Genomic DNA, 17,610 nt, shown 5'->3' with positions numbered 1-17,610 from the left:
TGCACTCCAGAGTGCCCTGACTGGGTCTGTTACTTGAAAAGATGACATGTGATGACTCAACCCCAGTCACATAGATGAAGAATCACCCCTTAGGAAGCCTGGAGTAGTGAAACGAGCACTGGACTAGGAGTCAGGAAATCAAAAGCCTGTCCTAGCTGAGCCATTGGCTGGCAGCGTCGCCTTCAGCAAGTCACAACCTCTGGGCCTGTTTTCTTTCCTGTAAAATAAAGTGGTTGGATAGCATCATCTCTAAGGTTGCTTCCTGCTCTTACATTTTATGGTTATTTTAGGCCCTGGTGTGAATAAACTTAAGTCTGGACTCAAGTTTGAAATACAAATGACAACAGTTTAGCATCTTCATGATCTCAATCGCTTTTCAGACTTTCTCTAAAAGAAGAACTTGCTGGTTCCATTTTGATATTTAGGGAAACTGAGGCTCCAAGTTATTCTGATTCCCCTAGTAAATTCTACTTCTACTCCTGGTAACGTGTCTCCGCTCAACCCCTCTGTTCATGTCTTATGGGTCATTCTGTGGTTGGAGACGCTCAGGGCATTTAGAGAAGTAGGACACACTAGAACAGGGTAGACAGCTCAAGGCCTTAAAAACACCCTAAATAGGCCAGGCATGGTGGCTCATGCCTGTAATCCCAGCACTTTGGGTGGCTGAGGCAGGTGGATCACGAGGTCAGGAATTCAAGACCAGCTTGGCCAACATGGTGAAATCCCATCTCCGCTAAGAACACAAAAATTAGCCTGGCGTGGTGGTGCATGCCTGTAATCCCAGAGACTTGGGAGCCAGAGGCAGAAGAATTGCCGGAACCTGGAAAGTGGAGGTTGCAGTGAGCTGAGATCGTTCCACTGCACTGCAGCCTGGGCAACAGAGCAAGACTCTGTCTAAACACACACACACACACACACACACACACACACACACACACACACACACACAACCCACTCTAAATAAGCTGCAGAATTTAAGCAAGGTCAGGGCAAATTTTGTCTTTGGGAAGGGAGTTGGTGGATGGAGAAATAGTCTTCTGAATCAGAGACTTTTCTCAAAGTCTTGGTTTTATTGTTTTTGGTTTTCATCAGTCCTGATTCCTAGGGAATGCCTTTACAGGGCTTTGAAAGTATAAGGGCTAGAGTCATGATTCATTATCCTGAAGAAGGGCCCAGTGTAGGCCTGTAAAGACATTCTTCCAAAGCACTTCAGCTCTCTATGTACATGTGTCTTGTTCCTCGGTGTCCTAATTTCTGGCTGTTCATTAGAATTAGCCAGGGAGATTTCAAAATAACCATGTCCAGGTCCTATCCAGATCAATTAAATCAACAGCTCTGGTGGTAAAGCCCACACATGGATTTTTTTTTTTAAGCTGCCATGATTCTAATATGCAGCTAGAGTTGAGAGAAATTGCTTTAAATGCTCATAGAAAGGCCATGGAGAGGCCAGTGGTCAGGCCAGAGCTCTGAGAAGACAAGTCTGGCTGTGGATCCAGCTGTGAGGCTGAAGCCATCTGTGTGCATATGACTGCCTAGGGAAAGGGTAGAAGGTCAGAGAGAGCAGAGGACAGAACCTTCGGAAAGCCCAACACCAGCGAGGTAAGATGAAGTGGGAGAGACTCTGAAAGAGACTGAACTGGACGAACTTGAGATGTGGGAGAAAAGCCAGGGCTGCTCTCCTGGCAGCCAAGAGAGAAGCCGTGGTGGTCAGAGAGGTCAACAGTGCTAATGCCACCGAGAGGCTGATTTAAGATTAGGACTGAAAAGTCTTCACTGGACCTGACGTCCAGGAAGTCTTGGGTGGCCTTAGCAAGAGGAGCATGGTGGGGCTGGGGAAGCTGAAATGCAGTGGGTTGAGAAGTAAATGGAGGTGAGCCAAAACAGACAATGAGAGTCTTCTCAGCAAGCCAAGGATGCAGTTATAATTGGGCCAGATCATCTCCCCCGAGAGAGTAAGCATCTCTTCACCACCCCACAGAAAACATAAAAAGAATTTGGCTGTTATTTTCGATGCCCAGTCAAAGTGGGATACTCTCCTGTAGGTACAGACATCTACCAGCATGGTATGCCAGAGAGAAGCCATGTCCAAACTCTGAGCCAGTATATGAAGCCTATTTAAAACCTGTTTGATTATTCTCAGAAACAGTGGTTAACTCAGGGATAAAATAGGCCACTGCAGCCAGGTGGCAAACTGAGCAAAACCAGCCACGACTCCTGGCCACAAAAATCAGTGTCAAAGCTGCCAAGCCTTCGAGGCCTGTGTTGCCTAACAGGAAACCCATGGAGCAAAACAACCTATACGCCTCCCCCAGAATGGTTGACCACTATAAGGAAACTCAGAGAGCCTACAATGAGAGAAAACCCACAAAAACACCAAAAAAGAAACAGAAGAACCCTATGTGAACAGCCCAACGCTGTTAACTATGACCAAGAAACTTGACGCTGCAAGGAGACTGCTGTTTTCTCTCTGCCAGCCTTCTTCAGGGCAGAGACCAGCTCTGAAGTGGGACAGGAGCGGGAGAGGGCCGGTGCATGGTGCTGTGTCTTCCTCTCCTCCTCTTCTCTTCAAGGGGCTGCCCACTCCTCCTCTCCCAGGCTGACCTTGTCAAGATCCACCTGCACCAGAGGAGCTACTGAACTAGGTAGGACCCAGCAGGCCACCGAGCCCAGCCTTCAGCAATCGAGCTATGAGAAGAACCTGGATAAACTTCAAAACTTTGTCTCCTTCTTGGCTGCTACTTAGCTTACATTAAAAAGACAAGGATGCATCAGAATAGCTATTATCCCTGGGCTGGGGGTGACTGGAAAGGGACACAAAGGGGTACTCTCTTTCTTGATCGGGGTGCAGGCTATTGGATATGTTCCAATAAAAGTTCCTTGAGCCTTTATGATTTCTTCACTTTTCTATTTGTGTGGAGTACTGAAAAAAAAGTTGTTGCTGCTGTTTTTTTAAGGCAATGATGAACATGCCCACTGGCTCACTGTCTCCAGGCCCCAAAATACCACTCTGCTATTTCTCTCTCTCTTCAGGCAATGGCCTGCAATTTTCCTTTTGCCCTGCAGCCACCACCATGTAATTTGCACCTCACTAATTTCCTGGCTGAGTCTTAATGCTGTCTGGTCAGTGCTCCACCCTCCAGGAAAGCATCGACCTGTTGCAGGTCCTGCCCAGCAGTTTGTTGTGTGGGCTGTAGAGGCTGCATCTGATTGGTTACCTGGGACTTGGAAGATACTTTTCAGAAATTCAGCTTTGAAAAATCACTCAAAAGGGCAGATGCTCTGGTGACCCAAAATCACTGTATTGCAGCTTCCTCAAAACCTGTGGTATGAATGGAGCTGAGGTGGTTTTAGAGTTGTTCTGAGCAAGCAAAGTATTACATTTTGATCGGTTTGAGGGGGTGTTGCCTGGCAGGGCTGAGTGATTGCCGTTTTTGCGCTCCAATTTTCTGCTCGCTGAAGCATTAAAGTGGCAACCCTGAAGTCATTATAAAGCCAAAGGCCTGGGCACAGAGCACTTAATTCCCATCTGCAAATAAAAAGCTTTTATTAGACCTTCTTTCCTTCTCATGTTGCCTTAGATCTCAAATTGTCTTTCATAGGGTCTTGCCAAAAATGTTAACTGTAGTGGATCACGAAGTACTTTTGCAGGTGGCAATTAAAACAGTTGAGTTCTTCTCCTTCCATAATGAAGGGTTAGGAAGACTATATATGTGCTGAGTAAACACCTCCAATTCTTTATTTAAGCTTCCTGATTCTTAAGGCAGAGTGGTTTAGTGGAAAATTTCATTTGGGTTAGATGTCAGAAGAGCTGGGTTCTGGTACAGATTAGCTATGCGACCTCAAATACCTTATTTAGACTCTTTGAGACTCAGTTTTCTAATCTATCAAATGAGAGAGTTGGACTAGGTAATAGCCAAGGGTCTTCACTGTCTAAGGTTCTATGAATCCATGATATTCTTGCAAAGCTAAATATGCTTTCATCTTCCTTAATTAGATATATTATAGTTAGTAAGAAAAAGTCCTGTCTTCTTGTTAATGAGTATTCATTAAATAAATATTTAACAGTCTATGCCAGTCACACTAGCATCTCTGTGAAATACACAAATATTTCTGTGAAAAACACAAAGATGGATACAACTAGATTTGTATTAAGTATCTGTGTATATCCAGATATTAGAGGTAGCATGTATCTCCTTTGAAAGACAATGATAGTAATGAACATGTAAACTCTCCATCAGATCATGGACAAGGCATAAACTCCTACCCAAGTGACCATCCTGACTCAGAGGTATGCCCTGATTCTCCATCATATTCTGTTTAAAAGTCACCTCTGTAAACTTTTCAAAGTTGGAATATCTTATAAGGGTCTTCCAATAAATTGATTTAGGAACTCTGCTCAGTTTGAAACATATGTAAGTTGACATTTAGTTCTTTAGTTTTAGAGACAGAGTTATGCTCCGTTGCCCAGGCTAGACTGTAGTGGCATGATTACAGCTCACTACAACCTTGAACTCCTGGGCTCAAGGGATCCTTCTGCCTCAGCCTCCCAAGTAGATAGTACTACAGGTGTGCACCACCATGCCCAGCTAACTAAAAAAAAAAAAAAAAAATTGTAGTCTTGCTGTGTTACCCAAGCTGGTCTCAAATTCCTGGCCTCAAGTGATCCTTCCACCTTGACCTCCAAAAGCACCTAGATTACAGGTGTGTGCTACCACGTCCAGCCTTGGTTCACTATTGATCTTAAATTGCTCAAAGTCTCTGGCCGTTTTAAGGTATTCTCTCTCTCTCTCTCTCTCTCTCTCTCTCTCTCTCTTTCTCTCTCTCTCTCTCTCGTGCATGCGCGCGCGTGTGTTTGAGTTCATATACACACGTGTGCCTGCCCACATTTGATATATGTATTTTTTTGTGCTTTTTGTTAAGAAAAAGTTCCCTACCTAAGAATTACCAGTGTATTTTCACTGTTAAATGCTTGCACATCCATATATTTAACCACATCCACACACCCTATAGATCTCTTGCCCTGTCGTCTGTGGAGCTGGAATCTGTGGCACTGTACCAGATCTGTCCCCACTGGTTCCTGATCCAAGTAGCTGTCCCCTGGCAGGGCTGCCTGTTGGGACTGACCACATGATTTGCAGAGCCCAGTGCAAAATGCAAATACAGGGCCCCTTGTTAAAAGGTTTTTTAAAATTTCAAGACAGCAGCAGTGGAATGTTAAACTAAGTGTTGGGCCCTTCCAAGATCACACTTCCATGAAGCCAGCCCTGCCCTCTGATTTGCCTGTCTGTGCCGCTGGGAAAGGGCATGCAGCAGAGCAAAGGACTGCCGGTGTCCAAGATCCCCCAGCACTGTTGTGCTTCTAGGCTGTTCTACCGAGGGCATCAGCTCAGCATCACTTCTCACCAACCCCGCCTCTACACCTTGACAAAAGATGGAAAAAAAGGAGAGATTGGCAGAGCAGAGTGCACCAAGGATAATTCACACTCATCAGAATGTCTTCAAAGGCTGTCACAGATCATCCCATTCAGCCTTTTGCTTTACACATGTGGAAACTGAGACCTAGAGAGGAGCCATGGTTCTACTGAGGCTACAGAGCTAATTACAGCCAAATCTGAGGCCAAAGCCCCTGCCTGAATGCTAGCCAATACTAACTGCTAACACATACATAATCACACCCGGATTAAGCAGTCCTCTGGGAATGCGGCCCATCTGTAAAGAAGGACCAGTTTTCAGAATGTTCTTAAGGTTCGAGAAAAGCTTCTGCTTTTCCTCTTTTGGTGGAAGGTAAGGAGGGAGGACCCAGGTGTGATGCTGCAAAGCCTTCTAAGCTGTCTTCGGCATGCCCAGACCCCTTGTCACCATGGTGGCAGCACCTTCCCTCCCTGGCACTGAGACCCCTCAAGCTCTCCAAGCTCCACACCTCTATACCCATCCAGTTTGGGTTTTAATGGGTTTCAGTAAAAAAAAAACAGTCAAAAAACAGGGTGATTTCCCAGCTGGTGGAAACCTCAGAGATCTCTCGAAAGCAGTGGTAAGAATGAGATAACCAGAGGGAAGGAGGGGCGGGTGAGGAACCTTCTCTGGATCCAGGAGGCTTGTGCTCAGAGAAGCCCAGAAGGCCAGATCCAGAAGAGTTGGCAAATGCAGGACCAGCCTCTTCACTGTAACTGCTGTGAGAACCAGAGCTTACAGGTGACTGATCCAGAGTCAGAGACTAAAATCCATGGCCTCTGCCTTCAATCCCAGGCGCTTTCTACTTTGCCAGTCTGTTAATGGTCTAGCCACTCTTCTAAAAACCTGTATTTTGAAGATTTTTATTCTTCCAAGGGAATTTTTTTTTTTAACTGAGACAGAGTCTTGCTGTATTGCCCAAGATGGGGTACAGTGGCACAATCATAGCTCACTGTAACTTCTACCTCCTGACTCAAGTGATCCTCCTGCCTCAGCCTCCCCAGTAGCTAGGACTACAGACAGGTACCGCCACCACACTCAGCTCATTTTCTTATTTTTTGTAGCCTGATCTGTCTCTACAAAAAATTAGACAATCCGCTGAATGACCCAGGCTGGTCTCAAACTCCTGGCCTCAAGCCATCTTCCTGCAGCTCTGGCCTCCCAAAGTGCTGGGATTACAGGCATGAGTCACCCCGCCAACCTCAAGGGATCTTTATTAAGCAAATGGCTGCCCCAGACAGCCTCAGTCCCCAGGGTGGGCGGCTGCCTGCCTTTTGGCTGGAGGAGAGCCTTCTGAGTGGCTCCGTTTGGCCTGCAGCCACTGCAATCTCCTAGGACCTGTCTCACTCCTGAAGGCAGGCAGGGTCTCTGCCCTCAGCTGCAGCTGAGCTAGGACGATTCCCCGTCCCCCGCTCCCCTCCTTCTCTCACCCCGCCCTGCGCCCGTGGACCCAGCACTCCCAGATACTTCATTCCTGTTTTCTGACGGGGTTGCTGTTAGCTGCATTCCTGTTTCATGATGTGCCGTGTCATGACCTCCCGGTCGCTGCCATCCCCATGCAGCGTGAGCCCTGGCTGCAGCGCGGGGCACGAAGGCCGCCTGCCACTGGAGCGCTGTCTCTCGGGTGTCAGGGTGCAGCGCAGGCCAAGCGGACGGGAGGTGCGGCTGTGAGCCGTCCCGCAAGGACAATGGGACTTTTATTTCTGGCCCGTCTTGGTTGGCAGTCTCTCTCCCACTCTCTTTCTTGGTTGGGCTTTGGTTTAAAGTTACCCTTTCAGGATTAGATTGGTGTTTTCTTTCCCATGCCACCGGGGAAGTTTCTGTTTCCGAAGCGGCTGAACACAGACGGGTCAGTCAGTCCCAAACCCTTACCAGGCACAGGCGCGCGCGGCCGGGCTTCTCCAAATCACCGGGCAGCCAGAGGCCCGCCAGACTTGCCTCTTGCCATGTGGGAAGGCATGCCGCCCTGCAAGCTAATCTTTAAATTACTGTTTTCTGTTGGGCACATGTGGTTATAACCAAGCGCCTCTACCCTAACTCCCACCCCCGCGCCCCGTTTTTCACAGAAAATCCTAGAAATAAGAACTGCTTGGGAGTGGCATGGGGGTGGAGGTCTGTGTAAGCAGACTTGGCTCCTGGCTCATCATTTTTATGCCTTCAGTCACCACGAAGTCTGGCCACCAAAGACAATCTCCTTTTCTCTGAAACTCGATGCCAAAACAAATGAGACAACCAAAAAAGTTCTGTGTTCCCCTTAACTCAGCTGAGATGGGACGGCTTTTTAAAAGGAAACGCTACGAACCCAAGGAGGGAAGGGGTAGGAACCAGAATCTCTGCAGGGTCAGTGAAGCTCTTTAGGGACCCAGCAGCTCTTACTCTAAGATTGTCACTTCCTGGAGGGTTTATGGGGCTGCGACAGCCTTCCCCCAGCCATTCTCAGGGCTAAATTGTTGGCTGCCTGTGATTTTCCACTTGGGGAAGCTGTGCCTCCGCAAACACAGCCTAACTCACATTAGGAGCCCACAGCCTCCACACAGGGGCGTCTTCTAGAAGTTTACCCCTTGCAAGCAAGAAGCATGATGTTGATTTAACCACATAATAACCACACACAGCTAAACCCATACCATAAATGTGAGCACACGAAGAACCTGGGAGGCTTCCCTCAACTTCTCTCAGTGTACCATTATCTTATCAGAAACTGTCTCCTCCTCCTTCTCCTCCTTCCTCCTCCTCCTCCTTCCTCCTCCTCCTCCTTCCTCCTCCTCCTCCTTCCTCCTCCTCCTCCTTCTTCCTCTTCCTTCTTCTTCCTCCTCCTCTTCCTCCTTTTTCTTCCTCTCCCCCCTTTCCTCCTTCCCCTTCTTCTTCCTCCTTCTTCTTCCCTCTTCTTACAAAGGCAACACCTATTTATAAGAAGAGCATACAGCAAACAAAACAAAACACATTCCTCTCATCCCTCCCCCACAAATTCTACTCCCTAGGAATAACCATGACTAAACCATTTGGTGCATATCTTTTAAAATCTGACACTTTCAGAGATCCAAATAAATACTCCATGATCTTGTTTTAATGGTTGTTGTTTTTAGTTCTTGTTTTAAAATCAACTTTATGTAGAGAAATTTACACACAAAATACGCCCATTTTAAGTGTGCAGCTGGGTGAATTTTGATAAATGTGTGCCCCCTCATGACCACTTCCGTAATCATGATATGGAACGTTTTCTTCACTCAGAAATTCCCTTGTACCCCTTTGCTGACAATTCACCAGCCTGGCCCCAGGCAACCCCAATCTGCCCTCTGTCATTATAGGTTAGTTTTGTCTCATCTAGGATCTCATACAAATGGAATCATGCAATTTGTATTCTGTTGTTTCTGTTTTTTTTTTTTTTTTTTTAATCAGCATGTTTTTGAGATTCATTTGTGTTGCTGTATCAGTAGTTAGTTCTTCTCTATTGCTGAGTAGTATCCCATTATATGAATGTACCATAATTTGCTCATCCGCTCTTCTACGGCTGGACATTAGAGCTGTTTCCAGTTTGGGAGTAATATTAATTGCCTGAAAAGCTGCAATTAATATTACTTAATATTAAGTATGTTGTTTTTAATCATGAAAAAAAGGAGAGAGTAAATCCAAATTTATCTCAGGCCTAAAATTCAGGACTTAGTAATTAGCGGGCTCTTTTCTTTCCTTTTCTTTTTTAAGACAGAGTTTCACTCTTGTTGCCCAGGATGGAGTGCAATGGCATGAACTTGGCTCATTGCCTCCTGGGTTCAAGCAATTCTCCTGCCTCAGCCTCCAAGTAGCTGGGACTACAGGTCCACGCCACCATGCCCAGCTAATTTTGTATTTTGGGTAGACACAGGGTTTCACACCATGTCAGCCAGGCTGGTCTCAAACCCCTGACCTCCAGTGATCCACCCGCCTTGGCCTCCCAAAGTGCTGGGATTACAGGTGTGAGCCACCACACCCGGGCTAGCAGGCATATTTCTAAGACAAACATTTTCTGTGAACAAGATGTCCAGATAGGCCATCTTAATCTTGATTATAATGGTGATAATTATTAACATTGAATGTTTATGTGACACTTCCAATTAGCAAACTCTATTTTCAGACATGATCTCTGGCATTTTACTAATTTTATAAATGCCAGATCTTAATATGCTCTTTCTCAACCCCACCTCCTCCTCCTCCACATCCACGCTGTGGGGACAAGGCTGACTCCACTGGTGCTTAGAAGACATGAAGAATTCTACTGATAATTTTATGCATGAAACCTTGACCTGTGTGCCTGTTCATACAGATCATTTAAGTCCTGATTTAAATCGAGTTCTAGGGAATTTAATAAGAACTATTCCAAAAGGCCTGCTATATACACACCCATTAATTTAAAAGAATCCATTAGAAAGAAGCTTGAAAAAAATATAGAGTAAATAGGACCACAACATGGTTTGACTTATTTTGCTGACTACATGAGGTAATTTTGATGATGGAAGACATGCCACCCAAAAAGCAAAATCATCTAGCAAAGTGGTAGAATCAGCCCATACATCCAAGTCATGACTTTCATGCTTCTAGCCAGGAATGCAATTTTCCTCTCACTGGAATTATTCATTTCCTCTTTAATAGGTCATGTCTCATTTACCTTGATTTAGCTTTGGGCCAAATACAGTATGTATTTGGTGTGGGAAGAGAAGGAGAGAGACCAGGAGGGAACTTTATGGGAAATATGGTAGCTCTATTCTTAAGATCCAAGAACACATATGTCAGGAATTGCACCACATCTTTAATTCTTTTTCTATTGTGAAAAGAGTAAAGGGTTTTTCTATATTTATGTACTTGAAAGAATAACGAGAAGTATGCTTGGAAATACCGTTTGATGAATAGCGCTTTTACGTGTGTCGCTATGAGGAAGTATCATATTGCACATTTCACTGCAAGGCAAAGGAGAATATTTAAAAAGAAAACTCCACGGTAATGTGAAAAATAGACCAATACCTACATCTGTCTACAGGAAGAATAAATCACTAAACAAATATTTTAATGGCCTTAAAATACAATCAGAAAGAGCAATTCTCGAAGGTGGTTAGTTTGAGTCCTCATTAGAAGGTTTATTTTTGTTGAGCATATGGATTGTTGTACATCTACAATTGCAGTTATGATAAATTTGCAGAAGAAACATCACATGACCACATCCTGTTACATGGACATTCTGCCCATGAGATGGAATGGAAATGAAGTATTGAGATGAAAACTACGCTGTAACAATCAGCCTTGACAAGGAAATGCTATAGTCTGAGATTCCAGTTCTGACAAGAACTGACTTTAAAAAATCCACCTAGAACCCTGACTTCTTTCTGCCCTATTACCCATTGTACTACAATCTCTGTTTTATGGAAAAGCCCATAAAGTAAGCATAGTACTCAATAAATATTGATTGAATAAATAGATACTGAACCTAACGGAGTTCTTCACATTCTACTAGTTTTTTAAAATAGCATTTTAGAAAATAACTTAACACTGGCCTGGTGGATGGAGATCTATTTGTTCAGAAGTTAGGAAATTATCTTGACCTTCATAAATGATGAACTGTCCTAAACTTTGGCTACTCTTTTAATAAAAAGTTAACATTATTTCCCTTCAAATCACGTATTAGAGAGTATTATTTAAGTGAGGTTTAAAAAAAGAGTCTTTATTTTCTAACCAATGAAAGTAATCCAAGCTTATTTTACAAGGTTAAACAATGCAGAAATGCATAAATTATGCAAAATATGGTGGGACTCTTACCCAAGTCAGCACCAGTCTTCGGAGGTAGCCGTGGTTAACAGTGCAAAGCATAACCTTTCAGTAGCGTTTTTTCTATGCACTTCTAAATGCATAGAGTTTTTTGTTTGTTTGTTTGTTTGTTTTTTAACAGAGTTTTACTCTGTCACCCAGGCTAGAGTACAGTGGTGAGATCACAGCTTAATAAAGCCTCAAATTCTGTGGGCTCAGGTGATCCTCCCACCTCAGCCTCCCGAGTAGCTGGGACCACAGGTGTGCACCACCATGCCTGGCTATTTTGTAAACTTTTTGTGAAGATGGGATTTCCCCATGTTGCCCAGGCTGATCTCAAACTCCTGGCCTCAAGAGATCCATCCACCTTAGCCTCCCAAAGTCCTGGGATTACAGGCATGATCCACGGTGCTGGGCGAGATTTTTTTTTTGTTGTTAAGCAAAAAATGTACCATATAATACATATTATTTTTCAATTTGCTCTTTTTCTTAGCGAGATTTTTACATTCATGTGCTAGAACAGTGTCTAGGTCAGCCTTCAAAGAAGCGGATGTCTTTTGCTCATTAATCTATTCAACAAACATTTACTGAGTCTTTAGTGTATGCCTGTCACTGTTGTGGGTGTCAGGAGGCAGCAGAAAAGGAGTCGCTGCCTGCATGGCTGAATTTCCTGCCTCTGTACTCTATGTGTCATTGTGAATGTCTGTTGCCCACCTCTTGAACCTTGTAGGAATGCACATTTTAGTTACTGGCTGAAACATCTGATTGCAAATCTTCCATGGGAGTAGTTTATACTACATTCTAAAATTTAGTTAAATAAATATGTTACCTAATAGGGCTTTACTACATACGTTTTTTAAACCAAAAGATGTTCTTATCTTTGACTTTAGATTAGAATATATCTTGTTTCTGTTGCTTTGGTTGAATATCATTGATATATGAACACAATATAACTGTAGTTCTTTAATGTCTAGTGAGGGGATTTGTAATCTCCATTCTACCACCAAGTTATCCCTAAATCATACCACCAACCACAAGAAAAATTGTTTCTTAGCAAGAAGTGAGTCTGTTCTTAAACACTGCAGAGAAACTTGTCCTGACTTGGATACTATTCTGGAATAAGAGGTCATCTACAAATGCAATGTCTTAGAGTAAAAGAAGAAATGCCTCTGGATTTCCTTTATATATATTTTTTCTATTCCAAGGGCTCGTACACACATGCACACATTTAAGTCTTTTATTTCCTAGAATCCTAGCTCCCAGAACCCTGGAATCAATGTTAATCACTGCTTAGGCCCCAGTAGCTTCCTCTTAGGAGTAAATTCAGATTCTGCACTAAGCAAAATATCCAGGAGGCCATTTCTTAATGCTATCTCCCTCCCTCACACCTGATTGGTTATGACAAAGAGGCTGAGCCTCGGTCCCTCCCCTGAGGCTGCTGGTCTGGTTGATCTGTCCTCCAGGTCTCCCATGGGCACTTACAGTTAAGCAACCAGCTTGTACTGCACAAAGATTCTATTGAGGCTCAGCTCCTGTAATTTGCTGGCCTTGCCAGGGTAGCATTTCTAACTACGTGCTGACCTTGCTTGGCCCACAGCGGACTGTGTGGGCATTTGTACAGCCCCATGTGGGAAAACCTCTGTCCAATTCTCAACCTTGGGCAAGGACTTTTGGGGCCCTGGCAGCCAAAATGAACTGCTCAGAAGACAAAGAAGCATTTGCTGGGGTCTGAAAATGAACTTCTAGGTGAATCAAGGCAATTTCTCGGGGCCTCGCAGGGCTAGGCTGAGGTTGGAAGAGCTGCCTGCGGGAAGAAGCAGCCCCATGTGGGCCCCGAGCATCCCTGCATGTCCCTGCTGAGAGTGCCAAACTGTAAGACCTAGCAGTCTTGTCACCCTGAGGCTTCGTTGCAGTTAGTCATGTGGACCATTAAGAAGGTCAAGGTGGCCATAGTGTGGCTGCTATGCCAAACACTCACTCTCCGGTGGAGGACAATTGTCTTGTTCATTGCTTGATATGAAAGGTGCTGAGTTCTTGGTCCTGGATTCCTTAGCTTGGCATAATGCACTGTGTGCATGGTTGCCATCTGTGCCTATCATCTCTCCATGGAACTTGGGGATAGGGGATCACCTCTGTTGCTAATGTTCCTGCAGTTTGCTGTGTTGAGTAATAAACTGACTTGAGTCTCACTGTCTACTTTGGATCCCTATGGAGTAACAAGCCAATCTGCTGGCTTGCTGTACTGGTAATACCCTATGGCTGCTGTAACAAATTACGGCAAACTTAGTGGCTTAAACAACACAAATTTATTTTATAGTTCTGGAGGACAGAGGTCTGAAATGAATCTAAAATGCAAGTGTTTCAAAGAAATAGCACGTGTTTGGAGAAACATGTTGATTGATCTGATCATTACAATAGTATACACAGACAGAAATATCACTCTGTGCCATGTAAATATGCACAACGATTACATGTCAACTGAAAATAAAAGGAAAATAAGAAAAATAAATAAATTAATTAAATTAAATATGGCAGGCCTATATTCTGAAGGCTCCAGAGGAGAGTCTGGAACTTTCTAGCTTCTAGAAGCTATTGACATTCCTTGGCTCACGGCCCTTTCTTCCATCTTCAAAGTGCATCACTACAACCTCTGCTTTCATCATCCCATCTCATCTTTCTGCCTTTAATCTTGCCTTCCTCTGCATTATGCTTACATTGTGTCCACCTCGCCATCTCAAGATCCTTAATCACAGCTGCAATGTCCCTTTCGAGTACATAATCACAAACTCTGGGATTAGGACAAGGACATCTTTCAGGGGCCAGTATGCAGCCTGCCATATTTGCTTAGTCACATTCTTTGGGTTTTTGTCACTTCTTGCCATCCTTTATGATGTCACTTTTTGCTTGATACTCCAGAACCTAGTGCTAATAGCAGAATACCCTTTAGCTCATAGTAGGGCAGAGCAGAGCAATCTGCATCTCTTGATTTGACCTGATGGTCTGGTAAGAGGGTACAATTTGCTACTCTCAGACCAAACTCAGAGGCCTGGCACCTCTACAATGAAGCTCCATGAAGCCATAGAATCTTGTCTGATTTATTTATCGGTATGCTCCAATGCCTGAAACTGTGCCTTCTCAAACATAGTAGGTGCTTAATAAATATTTGTTGAATGAACACATTAATTCAGCTTGCTTGTTGCTGGGTGCCTACCAGCAACTCATAAAATTCACTCATATGTGAATTTCAAAAATTACTCACGATAGAGAACCCTTTATCTATGTAATAGGTTTGCTTTCTCCATCTTGGGTCTCAAGGCTAGATGTCTGATGGTGCCTTTATCAAAATAAGGAGCATGGGAGAAGGAGCAGGTTTCAGAGAGAACATACTTTCTGTTCTGTACATACTAAGTTTGAAGTGCTGACGAGTCAGCCAGGCTGAGATGTCATGCAGGAAGTTGGAAATGTGGTAGAGAAAAAAATGGCAAGGTTGGAAATACAAATTTAGGATTCAACCACATGAAAGAAATAGATGAAGTCACAAGATTGATTAAAATGTCAAGGCAGAGGATGTGGAGAGAAAAAAGAAGAGCTCATTTGGTTAATTCTGCAGAATCTAAAATTAGCACGGGTGCCATCAACATATTTTGGTAATATTCATACATATTAATGATCACGCCCACTGACACATATATTTTAAGATTCAAAGGTTCTAGTAAAAGCATAGTTCTTACCTATGACACCCTATTTCCTGTCCTTTTTTAGCCTCAAGCCCCTCTTCCAAGGTTGAGGTTTCTTGTATTTACTCACCCACTTTCATTTTAAAAAATCTCTCCTAAGGTTCTTGTCCCACCCGTGAGCCCTTAAGCCATGGTCCAGCAGCTGTCTTCTCCCTGTACACCCTCTGCCTTTGCCACCAGTCATTCCACAGAGCTTAAAGGAAGCACCAGAACATGGGACTGATGGGCTCAGGCAATTTCTGCATGGTAATGCCGCCACCACCAGTCCCAACCAGACACCAGGATCTGAACTGCATTGGACACCCAGTCCAGATTTCCATCTGGTAATCTTCTGGCTTGGCCTTTTAATTGCAGGTTTTATGGAGACAAAAAGAAATGGCTGACTTTAGCCTCACGACGGGAATGGAACTATGTATGGTTAACTTCAACATATTGTAAGCAGTGATAGAGTTTCTGCTATCTGCTCTTAATTACCTCTTCTCCTCAAAAAGAAAATAGTTAAAACTCATAGCCAGTGTGGGAGCCAGCTTTCAAGATGGCCTCTGGTGATGTTTACCTCCTGGTCTTCACACTGTTGTATACTTCCCTTCCATGTTATAATACCGTGATTCTGTATGGCCAATAGAATATGGCAGAAGTGATGGTATGTCACTTTCAAGATTTGATTATAAAAGGTGTGATAGATTAACCTATTACTCTATCTATCTCTCTGATCATTCATTCTGGGAGAAGCCATCAGCCATATTGTGAAGATACTCTGTGGAGAGGCCCTGGTAAGGAACCAAGGCCTCCTGCCAACAGCTGCGATTCATCATCTGAGAAGTGGCTCCTTCAGCCTCAGTTGAGCCTTCAGATGACTGCAGCCCCAGCCAATATCTTCACTGAAAACTTTCAAGAGACCCCAAGACAGAAGCACTAGCTAAACTACTCCTGAACTTGTGACCTACAGAAACTGTGAAATAATATTTGTTGTTTGAAGCTATTAAGTTTTAATGGTAATTTGTTATGCAGCAAGATAACCAATATGACCAGGAATGGGGACCACCTCAGACTGATTCCTCCGCTCAGTGTCCTAGCTCTGCTAAGCTTCTTGGCCCTTCACCACTCTTGTCATCAGATGGTCTGCACTAAGGTGAGAGCATATTTGCACATGGAAGTGAATAACAGCCTTAGCCTCAGTTCATAGGCTAAAGTAAAAATTGCTAATAAAGATGTGGAAAAATAACTATTTTAACTGGTATCTAAAGAAAAGCAAATGAATACAAACATAAAATTCTACTTTTTTATTTATCAAAATAGTAAGGTTTTAAAAAATATTGATACTTAATGGTGAAAAGACGGTTCAATCTTTCTGAAATGTATTAAGAACATTCAAAAAGTTTGATGTTCTTTGATGCAGATTTGATTACACTTCTAGGAATAGATCTGATGAAAGTAAGGAGAAATGCAGATAGAAATTTATAGCTAAAAATGTTCATTGCAGCATTTAAAGTAGCCAAACAATAGACACAACCTTTGGTCCAACAATAAGGGATTTGTTTTTTAAAAAAATTATGGGCCAGGCACGGTGGCTCACGCCTGTAATCCCAGCACTTTGGGAGGCTGAGGCGGGTGGATTACAAGGTCAAGAAATCGAGACCATCTTGGTCAACATGGTGAAACCCCGTCTCTACTAAAAATACAAAAAATTAGCTTGGCATGGTGGCGCGTGCCTGTAATCCCAGCTACTCAGGAGGCTGAGGCAAGAGAATTGCCTGAACCCAGGAGGCGGAGGTTGCAGTGAGCCGAGATTGCGCCGTTGCACTCCAGTCTGGGTAACTCTGTCTCAAAAAAAAAAAAAAAAAAAAAAAAAAGGCACATTTATTTTATTTGAAATTAGGTAGCTATTGAAAACTAAGGTTATAACATTTTTTATTATATGAGGAAATGTTTCCGTAAAGATATAGGATACAGAAAGTATAAATGCAATATAGCCTCAGTTCTAGAAATGTAAATATACCTGAATCAAAGACTGAGGAGAAATGTACTAAAATATTAGCATCGTTTGTTGTTTGAATAATCCTCCCAGACAACAATTTGGGATAATTATTTTCTTCTTTATAGTCCTCAGAATTTTTAGAATTTTCACATTGGATAGTTATTACTTTTAAATCACAAAATAAAATGTTTAAAAATTGCAAATATATAGTAAGTATCGCTTCTTAAAGTATCTAGTATTTGCCTTTGCCTTTTATTCTTGAACCACAATGTTTTGGGTTACTCATGAATGATTCACATCAAAAGCCCTGGCCTATCTAAAACTTCACATTTCTTCTTGTTCTTTCAGGTGGGAGATTAATGAACATTCTAGAACGAGACTACGGCATGGGAAGGAAGTGTGTAATGAGCCCAAGAGGGTGTCTAGGAGATGTGTCCATTGCAGCATTCAGGGTGTAAGCACAAAGTGCCCAGTGTATGGCATTCTGAAGAAGGCCCTGTGAGCTCAGCATTCTATCTCCTTTACTCAGGATGGAAGCAGGAAGATAGAATTCAGTTGCAAAAAGTTGGTCACTGACTCTGAAAAGGATTCAAATTACTGACAGCTTACAGTAATCAATGCTATGAAAGCCGTAATTATCCCAATACTGCAAAAGTTTGGAGGTTTAAAAACAAC

The sequence above is a fragment of the Saimiri boliviensis genome, chromosome 1 (assembly GCF_048565385.1).
Source record: "Saimiri boliviensis isolate mSaiBol1 chromosome 1, mSaiBol1.pri, whole genome shotgun sequence".
In the NCBI taxonomy this organism is placed as follows: Eukaryota; Metazoa; Chordata; class Mammalia; order Primates; family Cebidae; genus Saimiri; species Saimiri boliviensis.
The sequence above is the reverse complement of the archived record's forward strand: the minus strand, read 5'-3'. Positions refer to the sequence as shown.